The sequence below is a fragment of the Gobius niger genome, assembly GCF_951799975.1.
Source record: "Gobius niger genome assembly, chromosome: 15".
Classification (NCBI taxonomy): Eukaryota; Metazoa; Chordata; class Actinopteri; order Gobiiformes; family Gobiidae; genus Gobius; species Gobius niger.
The window spans coordinates 14,189,226-14,201,906 of record NC_136866.1 but is presented as its reverse complement, the minus strand read 5'-3'; positions in this window follow the sequence as shown (position 1 = coordinate 14,201,906).

Below are 12,681 nucleotides of genomic sequence, written 5' to 3'. Positions count from 1 at the left end.
CACAGGCTGCTGCGGCTAACTAGCTCAGGACTAGCTTAGCTGTGGGGTATTGTGTAGTGGGAACCAGATGTTTACATACACTTTATCAAAAGACACATTTGAATTTTTTTCTCACTGTCTGACATGAAACCAGAATTACCTTTTACTTTTTTAGGTCAATAGACTATAGAAAAAATATTTCTAGTTGCTAAATTCCAGAAGAAGGAGAGAAATATTTTTTCAGAAATATTTTTGTTACTTTTTACAAAACCAAGTACTGCTCCAAACAATCCAAACATAAAGTTGTGGAGACGATGGAGGCTCTCACACGGTTCCTTGGGGACGTGCCCCACTCATCTGCACAATAACTCAGACAGGTACAAACCCTCTTACTCTGTCTGCAGTGTTTACTGCACACCGGGGCGGGGGCAGCAGGATGCCCTCCCGCGCTGTTGTATGGCTTCGGGTGCAAAATAAATGCGATTAATTCCCTCACCGAGGAAATATTATCAAGCGAATAGCAGGTTAAATTCATTAAAAACCTCAAGCGATTCACCACGGACCCAGCTCAGAGCAGCTTTGAACCCCAAGGAAATTCCCGGGGCCGGGACAGTGAGCGCAGACAGGCCGAGGAGGGCGGCTCTAAGCATGGCCAGTGGCCACACTCCTGAGGGGTCACTGTGCGAGCAGCGCTTTGGTTTGACTGAAGTAAAATATAATATAATCGAATGTATAAACTTTTAAGTTCTTAACACACTTTAATAACAGTAAATGTACCTGTGGGCCACCGTTCTCTTGAAATGTTTGACAAAGCACGAGGAAAGAGGAAAGACCAGTATTTCCAGTGGTGATGGTGCTTCAAATGTGCTTGGAACTTATATGGAACTTTATAAATGTTGTTATATACTCAGGTACACTCAATAGTCCGGAATTTACAGATATTTACAAAACATGCAGATGGTACAGAGTTTATTTCCTCTGTTTTCTTCTCCCAAACCACTAGTGCGCCGCCATGTTTGATTCTGTCGCTCTGCCTTCGTCACGCCTACAAGCTGCTTCACTCGGCTTTGTGTCCAGACTGTTCTCCCATCTAGAGTATAGTCTGGCAAGTACAGCAGTGTCAAACTAATGTGTAGGCTATACAAGGGGCTAGATTATTTTACCATCCCCATACCTCGCACAGCAGCAGAACCATCACCCTCCTCAGCCTCTCAATCTTCACATTTTCACCACCAATCACTCCGGATGCGCCAATAGCCAGCAGTCGAAAACCCCTTATACACTATTCTACTCTAATGCAGTTTTCTACTCTATCCCCCAACTTCATTTCCCCGTAATGATAATTGGTTAAATGCGTTCTATACTTTCAGATTAACTCAAATGGCCCTTTACATTTCTTATCATAAGTGCCATATGTCCAGCTCCCAAGGATTACAGCATGATTGAGACCACTACATGCTGTCGGCGCTTAGAGAGCATCACTTTATTAGTTGTTTTTACTTAGGCTTCATAAAATGTGCATGAAGTCGGCTGTTGCAAACCCGTATCATCATTGCGCATGCAGAGTGGAGTGGTGCATCCACGCGAGACGTCAGGAAGAAGAAGAAGAAGAACTTCAAGGAAATGGCAGATAAACAAGCGCTGATTTGCAAAAAAAAGAAGAAGAAGAAAATTGCATTCTTGCTTGCCGCGCACAAATTTCCTCCACAAAAGCGTTTTAGGTTTTCGGTGAGGTGACAGTAGGTGAGGACGACATCACGGTTTACTTTATTTTTTTGAATGTTAAGTTTCCAAAAGGGAATGCATTTGAGAATGAAAATACTTGACATCTGTAGAGATTCGCTTCTTGTTTGACCGTGGTTTACCCGCAGTGCTGGTGCTGTACAACGGAAAAAAAGCAATGAAAAATAAAATGATGCAAACACTGTATGTCCACTGAATAATGCAGCCCTGTTTCCATGTTATTACCAAGAAACTGTTGTATTCTTGGTATTTCACACCTGGGTTATGGTAAGGGTTATGATCAATCGCATTACCCTGAAATCAGTTAGGTTAGATATCATGCTATAGCGGTGCTGTAAAGTAAAAAGCCACAAATTTCTTAAAACAAACAAACAAACAAAAAATGATTAAGTGTCGACAATCTCAACAGCCAGCATGAATGGGAAAAGAACAAATGTTAAAGACTGGAGGTAGATGGAGCCTGTCCTTAAAACTGTGGGCTTTAGGAGACAGCCTTGATGATGAATAGAAAAGAGTGATTGCTATAGACCACGGTGAAGATAGCACTTCTCTTTGGTCCTCATGGCGGAGTGCTAACATAACTGCAATACCACCCTTATAGTAGTGAGAGGAGACTCTAGAAGGAACTCTGTAACATGTAATCCTATGCAGACTTTTCATCTACCAAAAACAACTTTAAAGGAACACTATGCAACGTTTTATGTGAAAGTAAGTTTATTTTAGGTGTATTTGAGTTTGTAGTGGCCCAGCGGCTGTATGAGTGGTCAGCATGGCGCCTTTACTTTCCATCACAGTGGTCTCTAGGACGCTCCAGGATCAATTGTTTGCAAGGTTTTCACTCCTGACGGACCCTCTCACCAGTAAACCTACAAAACAATTGATCCTGGAGCGTTGGCGAGACCACTGGGATCGAAAGTAAAGGCGCCATGCTGACCACTCACACAGCCACAAACTTTTGTTTTCACAGAAAAAGTTGCATAATGCACTTTTAAGGACTGACTCCAAAGACTCAAAACACTGTCGTCACTGTGGACACATGATTGATAGTGTGGGATCAATAGTGTTTGTTGCTCAATGGCGACGTGTTTTCTTTTTGACCGATGGGGAAAGAAAAAAAAATAGATAGGGCCTTTGATCATATCATGTCGCAAAATAAAACTTTTTTAAACAAATAGTGAGTCACAGGAGCAGAAACAAGTGAATGAACTGTTTTATTTTTAGAACAAGTCCCAGGGGCTGCCGAGGAAACCCCAAAGGGCACGGGGGCGCCTGCGGGCACATGGCCACACCTGCTCTAAAAACTAAACATATTATACTGTCCCCAAAAGCCAAGTCATAGCGCGCCCTTATCGTTAAAACATGCCTTTGTTTGAGGATGGCATTAAAGCGTCCCCTGCACTCTCGCCCAAATCAATAATAAACAAACCTTGATTTGCGCGCAGAGCGTTCAGCGATCACAAAAGCTTTTTAAATCAGCACCACGGACAGCGCCATTCGGGTGGCGCATGAACATAAAGTGCTGGGTATAATTGTATTTACTCCATTCCACCGCGGATCGCTCTCTGTTTGTTAACGCGGGCGGAGAAGAAGTTCACGTTGGTTGCTATAGCGCTCCGGAAAAAAACTATCATTTGCAGGCGATGGGCGGCGGTGGGAGAGCAGCTGTTGTTTTATGGCGTTAACACCGGCTGCATCCCGGGCTATTTACGGAGGCCGCGCAAAAACAACTCATTTGTTACGTGCTGAGCATTCTCTCAGAGGGGCAGATAGAGGTTAAGGAAGTGTCTAAATGTGTACTTCAAAACATAATTATTGGCAATTTGCTTCAGGGCCAAAATAATCTCAGCTTAAAGCCACACTGTGTAACATTCTAACCGTTAAATAGAACAAGTGCCGTACTGAAGTGTTTTGATCGGTAAAAGCATTCCCAAAAGACCGCCGTGAGTGCCTCTCGTCTGTCCTGTCACGCTGTAACTTTTGTGGGAGTGGGAGACCATCACCAGCTTGTCTCCATGGAGATAATGCCGCTGTGAACAAGGTCATCAAACATTAGCCCTTAAATACATTTACGCCTTTTCCAAAAAACTAAAGCCTACTCTGACATCCAACTGCACTGGGCGTCTCGCTGCCACACGTGACCAGGAATGTTCCGCAGTGTGGCTTTAAAATAATATACGGCGCTGTATTTCGGCGCAATCAAAATGAGGCACTTAGACATAAACATTTAAAGATGCTGGTTTAATGTAGTAAGAGTAATCCTAATACTACTACTATTAAGTCTACTCCAATCTTTGTTGAACCCATTATGTTAGAGAGGTGACAACACGTTTGGTATGTTTGTCCTATATTTATGTGCTGGGCTGACTCACGCAGCGCTCATGTGATCGGCCTAATCACAGGTTTAGCCTCTTTAGTGGAATCAGGTTCACGCCCGTGCTGCTGTGAGTTCACACCAGGAAACAGCGGCAGATAAGTGGCCCATTTTTTCAACCTCGTATTTTGATGCTACACACAGGCAGTAGGGATGGAAACAAACTCTTTAGGAAGTAGAAGAAAGTAACTACTCTTTCAACAGACCAAATAGCTGTCTCCCTAATGGTTTTGTCATTTCTTTTGGCAAACTCATTTCATTTCAGTTCTGAGTTTATTTGAGTGGGACAATGCATACTAATGCCGGATTTAACTTAGAGCTAATTTCCGTCCACAAACACTGAGCTTACGTGAGTACGACATGACACACAGTAGGAAACATAACACATTTCAGTACAAACAATAGCATAACATAACATAACATACAAAAAACATGTTACATTGATCCCTAAAGCGCTTAAGTTAACCTCTTAACTCCCGCCTGAACCGAGAGGATCTTTTTCCTCACGTCATCAGATTTTTTTCCATCATTTTTTTGTTGGGTATTCAACTCATTTTTGTTCAACTTTTTGTCATTTTTTAGTCATTTTTTGTCACATATTTGTCACATTTTTGTCATTTTCTTGTATTATTTTTTGGTCAAATTTTTGTCATTTTTTTTGTCACATTTTTATCACATTTTTGTCATTTTTTTGTCACATTTTGTCACTTTTTTGTCAAATTTTGTCATTTTTTTGTCACATTTTGTCATTTTTTGTCGCATTTTTGTCATTTTTTCGTACTTTTTTTGTCAATTTCTTGTGACATTTTTGTGACATTTTTGCCACTTTTTCAAACATTTTTCGTCACTTTTTTGTCAATGTTTTCTCACTTTTTTGTCACATTTCCATCACTGTTTTTGTCTCAGTTTTGTTGCTATTTTCACAACTTTTTTCCAGAAGCTTTTGGACTGGTGTAAAGCTAAACTGGGGAAAATGTGCTCGGTTCAGGTGGGAGTTAAGGGGTTGGTCGAGAGTTCCAACTAGATTAAAAAAATATTGAAAAGTTTCAATCGTCAATTCATCGGAGCAGCCCTTAATGGAAACATGCACTTCCGAAACTGCACTTCACAGTCTCCTCTCACGGTGGATCGAGTGCTCATTATTCTGTTTTTTAAATGAATTCATTAGGTTGGACCATTCACTACTCTTTGCACAAGGCAATTTGTTTTTTATGTAGACAAGCACCTGTTCTATTCGATTGTACGTGCTATTTAAAGCCAGGCAACCGAATTGTTCAGGTCATTTCGGTCGTAAAAATCCAAACATAAACACTCGAGCTGAGCATCAGGAGCAAGCGCGGCATCACTGTCTTTCTGTCTGTTTCATGGGTGAAATATGAGGCTTTAGAAATAATAAGAAAGTAGCTGCTTAAATGTGTGGCATAAATCTTGCTTTAGCCTCTTCTAAAAGTACAAGCCACTCAAGATATGCACATCTACAGACAGCATGTCAATTGAATCCCTTTGGCCAAATGCATTATGAATCGTGAGTGGACTCCATCTTGCGGCCTGTGTAATGTGAAACCCGTGAGGCTTTGCAGTCCCAGGGCACTTTGGAGCTAACCTTCAGCTGAGGAGAGAGCGGATACATCTGGACTTAGACCTGAAATGTCGTCGAAAAAGTGGGTCTAAAAGAAAGGTACACATGAATTTGAAAGGAGTAGGGAGTCGTGTGGGTAGGGAGCAAATTGCCACAGAACAGGAACACAAATAAATAAATTGCTATGACGTTTTTGCATAACGGCCAGCAGTGCTCTACATTGTTGTGTTGGTATAGCTGTAATTATGAATCTGCCCTTGCGCCGTATTGTTTCCAGTAATTGGCTTGTTTTATGTAATCTAATCTACATTTGTTTGGCCGTTATTTAACCAGGAAAGTCCCACTGAGATTTTGGAATCTCCTTTTTCAACACAATGTAAGTCAGTAATCGAAATGCGTTTAAGATTATCACCAAATACCTGTAGACATGGGAAAGCTGGTTCATTCTTTCCAAAGTCACCTCCCCTGTCTCCGTTAAATGTTTTTACAAAAGGCCCCCATCCTTCTCTGTCAGGGCTGCAGTGAGTGGGACAGCTGGTGTTGTGCTCGCGCTCTCTGCCTCCCGTTGGACCGCGAGGAGACGGATCGACTGTGGCAAAAAAGCCCAGGGCCGACCCGAAACTTCGCTCCGTGGACCCCGCCATGCCCCGTCTGACCCCGACCCGCTGCAGGCACGGCCCCCGGGTCCCGCCAACGAGAACAGGAGGGTTTTCCATCTGAAGTGTAGAATATTAGTGATAAGTCCACATCAAGGGGCCACTGTAATGAAAGGCTTAATCCTCATAATGGGTTTCAACTTTAAAGAAGGAGTGTTTTTAATATCCATAAAGTCTGAAACAGCGCCCTGCTTCATGCATTATGTATGAGTGAAGTCACGACACAGGCTTGAAAAGAGCCCTCGGACACTGCATGTGAGGAGAGAAGTGTGAGTATGTAATATTTTTATATAGATGTGTGTGACTGATGAATATTTTTGTATGTGTTTGCTATCCTTATTAGTTTTTGCTCAGACTAAGTAAGCAAGCAAACTAAAAGCCCTGGTATCATCCACCCCTACTCTGGGGCATCCTATCTGTTCTCCAGAAAGCTTCCATGGATTATCAAGGTAAAAGCATCCATCAGTCTGCACTTTTGGAGGAGCGAATTTGTCTTGATACCAGGGCACTCCTTTAGCGATAATAACAAAGGAGCTTGCAGTCGAACCCCTGCTGCTCCACATTGAAAGGCATTTGAGCCAAAGGCAGCTTTTGCGTGGCTATAACATTATCAGGAGGAAGTGTCTGGGGAGAGAGAAGCCACAAAAAGGGGAAGTAAGAAAAATAAAGAATACCACCTTATGGATTTATAGCCTAAATATGATTGAACACATTCCATTTTCAGAGCATTGCATTTTAGATTTTCTTTAAACAACAGTCCAGCGTAGAAGGCGGCCAAAAACACGGATTGTTTTAGCTAACTTCCTGTATGCAAGCTTTGGGTAGCGACTACTTCCTGTCCACATTCAATTTAATTTTTAATATAGATAAGCATCAAGCAAGTGTGTTTCCTAAAACATTTGCTCAAATTGCATTGCTATTTTACCTTTGGTTAGCATCAAATTATCGTTAGCCTTTTGCTCCGAGGCTAAAGCACTTAGCCCTGCAAACACGGGCTCCTCCAGTTAAGAATCCTCAGTAAAGTTTTAATTAGTTGTAAATAATTATCCAACAGGTGCTTGTTTTATGTCACGTACAGTTTAAATCTTTATTTATTGTAGCGAGACATTGCTAACTCTCCATAGGAGTAAAGCTAGCACAGGAAACAGTCGTGTCCTAGCAAGTTAGCATCATGTTGCTATGAAACATTCCATGCACATGAGCCTATTCTTGGAAACTCTTTACCTTTTTGGTGGTAAAGTATTCACCAACAAGTAAAACAATAACGTTGCTAACCCGTTGTAGCTGAAGTTAGCACACTTGGCCCTATATCTCCCAATTCTGCAAAACCCCATGTTATGATGTAATTCAAGCCAATATTACCAGCACATAGCAATCCCACTGATTCTCCTCTCATTCTATTTCCTAAATCCGGCTATCATAATCTGGCAGCCGTGTTCATCGCCGCAGCGCTAAATCATGCTAATATTACAACCTCGTAAATCACATTAGCCGCACAGATTAAAACTACCAACGGCCAAACCAGATACTCAGGCACATCAACACGGTCATTTGGGAACAGGGCTAAAATGGGGCTAATCTTCTTAAAGTTGCCTCCGCAGCTAATCACGGAGCACAATGCCACAATGATGAAGCGTCATAATGTGAAAATGGTCTTGTCCAAACTCGCATCCGCGGGACCGTCCATCAGTGATCAATCTCTAAATGGAAAATGGCACGACTGTCCACCCAGGCTGCCATTTCTCTGTCACCCACGATTGTTTTAGATTGCACAGCGCAGCGGGCTATAATTTAATAAAAGCCCACGTGAAAAGCAGTTAATAAATGTCACTCATGTGGGGAGTTAAGTTTTGACTTTAAGAACAGCTCAATCACTGACTGCATAAATGAGTAAGATTTACAAAAAATAAAAAATCTCTTTGCAAGTCGCTGTTCATGCCTCTTCCCCCCTTTTCCCTTCTCTCGCTGCCTTCCACACTACATTTCGACAAAGAGCATCTGGATTCTCTCTTCTTCTTAGTTAATTATCTCATTTTGGTGACTTCACCTGCCCCAGAGCCCAGAGCATAGTGACCATAGACAACTACCCCACAAGAAAGTAATCCAGCGTCATAGTACCAGGGTTAAGCCCAAAGTTACCGCGCAAACCCTCAAATCAAACCAGGATTTGTTGTGTAGGGCTCAGGTTTGACATTTTTTCTTTATTATTTGAGCCTAACCCTAACTGTTGCTGCAGAACCATATGCTGTAGATAATGGCCTTGAGCACATGAAATGAAACTATCCCTCTGCCTTTGTTTGAATCCCTTCTGAGCATGATTACTGTGGATGTGTACCTGGGACAACCAAAGCAGCAATTGAAATGTGTACATTTATGTTGCAGAGGATGGTAGTCTGTTCTTGAAATTGTAATGCAAACATACAATGAAATATTAGTATAGCCTGAACACTGAAGCTTTCAGTGTTATGCATGCTGTTTCAGCCATTGTAAGCAACCAGGGCGTTCCACTCTGGGGGAGGCATTCAGCTGAATAGAAACGGCCTTGCACGGACATGAACTTCTGTTACCTGATCCATAATAATATAAAGGACATTTTCAGTTGTTTTTCTAGACCAAATACACTGTTGATCAGAGACAACACCAAGGCCAAAGCTGTAGTATTTTTTTCATTAGAACATAAACACTGTCACACAGCATCAAATTTCAGTAATGTTATGTAAAATTCTCATGGTAGCGTTCACAGTGACAAATATTAATGGCCATTAGATGTGTTTACAATTGAACCAGTTAAAAAGTAGTTTCATGCCTTCTTTTCTTTTCTTTTCTTTTCTTTTCTTTTCTTTTCTTTTCTTTTCTTTTCTTTTCTTTTCTTTTCTTTTCTTTTCTTTTCTTTTCTTTTCTTTTCTTTTCTTTTCTTTTCTTTTCTTTTCTTTTCTTTTCTTTTCTTTTCTTTTCTTTTCTTTTCTTTTCTTTTCTGGCAAAGAAAACTCCCTGGACGTCGCTGCCTGCTGTCAACAAACATGGCTGATGTGCCCATAACATTTGCTTCATTATGTGTGAGCCTGTACTCTGCACACAAGACTATACAGTCCCACATGAAATACCGAAATGGAAGTAAAAGTTCTGTAAACCAGCGGCTCTCAACCTGGAGGGGGGTGTGGGTCGCCAGATCATGGAGTTGTATTTCGAGGCACTCTTGCATCTTTGAGTGATCTTTGAATCTTCCGCAGCGGCGTATCCAGGAAATGCTTTCCTCACCTCTTCATTTCTTGATAAGCTTATTTCTTTCATCACAACACTCGCCATTGCTTCACTACCGCCACGGCATGAGCAACACAGGCTTCTCTCTCTTTATTGAAGAGCTGCACAGCGGGGTGGGAGGAGCCTAGAGTTAGTTTGCTTGAATAAGAAGTCAAACTACTGGATATTTAGTTTGAACTGTTCTAATCCGGGTGTACACTGTGCGATTTTGGCCGTCTTTCGTGCATGATTTTAGGAAAGTGCCAGGCGAAAATACACACACGGGAAGAAAGGCGCAAACTCACACAGAGAGGCTTTATCGGGGCCAGGAATCGAGTGGGAGTTTGTTACTGTGATGCGAGCTCCTTCCTTGGATCTGAGGTTTGTTTTGAAGGGGAGCGAGTGGAGGTGGGGCTTCAGGGCAGGGACATCTTTTTGAATAAGCCGTTTTAGCAACAAAGTGTCAAATAGTGATTGGCACAACTTGCTTCTCACCGTCACAAACCCTCTCGCACAGATGAGTTCTAATCATTGTGAGTGGAGCGGACCACCACAGGACTCCATGAAAGTGCGCTGTAGCCTTTGTTGCAGCAAAAAGTGTGGCCCCTCACTTGACATCTTCCCTGTATCCCCCCCTCCGAACACACGCACCTGAGAACAAACATGTCTCTGCTCCTCCCGCCTCGCAGCCCGACTCTGATCCGCTGTTGGCATGACAACCGGCCAGGACAAGTCACATGACACATCCAAGGTTGAGCCCAGACAAAGCCTGCGGAGAGAACAAGAGGAGTTTTTATCCGCTACAAGCCTCACACGGTCACACGCAGAGGGGACAAAGCCAGGGAACAAAAAGTACTAATGTGATTGAAGTAGTAGTAGTTTGTGATGCAAATTTGGTGGTTGTCGCAGGGAGTATTGTTGGAGGAGGTTCTAATGATAGAATGTGAGAGCAGTGGCGGCATCTGTCTTTTAGTTGTAAATAGTAAAAATCTCCTCTCCTCTGACTAGATAAGTCAGAGGAGTTAGAAAGAAAAAAAATAACAATAAATAAGTACAAGAGAAGTAAATTTGGTGTCTGTAGGGACTTGTTCAAGTGCAGAGTAAATGGGCAGTGAAGTTACATACTCCCATATAAATCTATGGTGAAGCAGAGGCTCAGTGCAATAATGAAACACCTTATTGCCTGCAGTGTCTTTCCTTAAACTAAACGTGTGTCATTGGACGCAACACTTCTACTTTATGAATGTGCCAATATGTGAGTGTGAGATCGATGATGGTGTGCACATAATCGCAGTGGACATAATGTGACCGAGTGTGACCAAAGACAAGCTCATGATTTAGAAATCAAATCATCAAACTTCTTACTACTTTGTCTACTGCGACCAATGACTCAACTGCGCACAAATGTTCCAGGTGCGGAGATAAACCCAAACAAAAGAGTAAACATGGCTGTCCAAGGCTGAAGCATGGGCGTCATGGTAACCGCCTCCATCTGAACGAGCTGTTGTTGTGTATGGATCCTGTGCCTGTACGTCCTGTACGTACTCAGGGGTAATAACGCGCACTTCCAAGGCCGACGGCAGGAGTGTGAGCTTTGGCTGGTCACTCTCATTTTGATCCAATGTCCTGGGAGATCATGTCTCACGAACCGCGGATTAGAAGCAAGGAGGTGAAGTAAATGTTTACAAGTAAGAGCTGGTGTCCTCACGAGCGGCAGAGTGGACTAAGAGCCCACTTGCACGGCACCAAGGTTGTTCCACTGGGCTTGAAGGATGGGTCAAAATCAGGCCAAAAAATACTATGCTCTTTACCCAACTTTTCTAAAAGCTGACAAAGTGGTTTAATAAAACAGCTGTGGTTGGTAGACTCATCATGTACTCAGCCATAAGCAATAAAATGAAGTAGAAGTAAAAAATAGTGTATTTAATGGCTTTAATGTCTGCTCACATGCTCATTTTCACAAAATATCACACTTCTCTCGTCTAATATAACTTTAAATCAAACTACTATTTCTGTTAGTATGGAGTTCAGCATGGAAAGTTATACATTCACTGTTACATCGGAAATCCGACATGGTTCTGGGTATAAGCAAACATGGTCCATAGTGAAAGGAGTAGTGGAAAACACAAAAAGTGACCCAGCTTTCTTTAGTTTGACAATTTTTGTGATGTTTATAGTTTCACTTCTTTATCGGACACTGGCAGGAAGTGACATAGATCGAGGAAAACCATTTTAAACCGTTGCCGTGCCAACCATTTCTCATTAACCATGTTAATGGGAAATGAGGGAGTTGAACTTTACCTCTATCTACTGTATGTCATTTCCTGTCAGTAGCATAAAAAAATCAAATAATAGCTCTTCTGCCCAACATTTCTTCCTAAAAATTGCTGCCTATAAAATGATAATTATTACTTGCAAATGATGTTATCTATCTAAATAAGTGCAAGTGTGGTTTTCTGGCCAGAACCACCGTGGGGAGAAGAACCCCCAGTCATCACATTAAAGAGGGGGTATTATGCTTTTTTCAATCACATAGCACCAGTCTATAGCACAGTACAATGATGACGAAACCTTCTGTTGGTCTGTAAATGCAGTAAATTAGAATAACTGCCTTGTATAAAATTGCTATCTCAAAATGGCCGTAGCGAATGTCTTGAAATAGGCCTCTGTATCTTTAAGAACCTCTGACCCTTTCTGACACGCCCCCTCCACACGCTGTCTGTGGCATCAGTGGGGAGGCGGTTCTGCTGAGGAGCAGTGGTTGGTTACTCGGCTGGTGACGAAAGGTCGGAGGCGTCTCCAGGAGGTGGGGGCGTTCCTAGGAGGACTCAGGCAAAGCTATCCCTAAAATGGCTGCCATCAGAGTTTTTACACATTACTCAAAAATACGTGAATGTGCCAAGGCAACACTTCAGGCATGTTTTTAATGAGGGAATGACATAATAACATGATGTAAAGCTTGAAAAAGTCGATTTTGCATAATACCCCCCCTTTAACGCTTGTATTATCCTCAGAGGGACTACGAAAAGGATTCAAGTTACTTAGTTCTGCTTTAAGCTCGTGCATGACGGTGGAAATAGTTGGTATTTCGGCCTAAATTTATTGAGTGACAG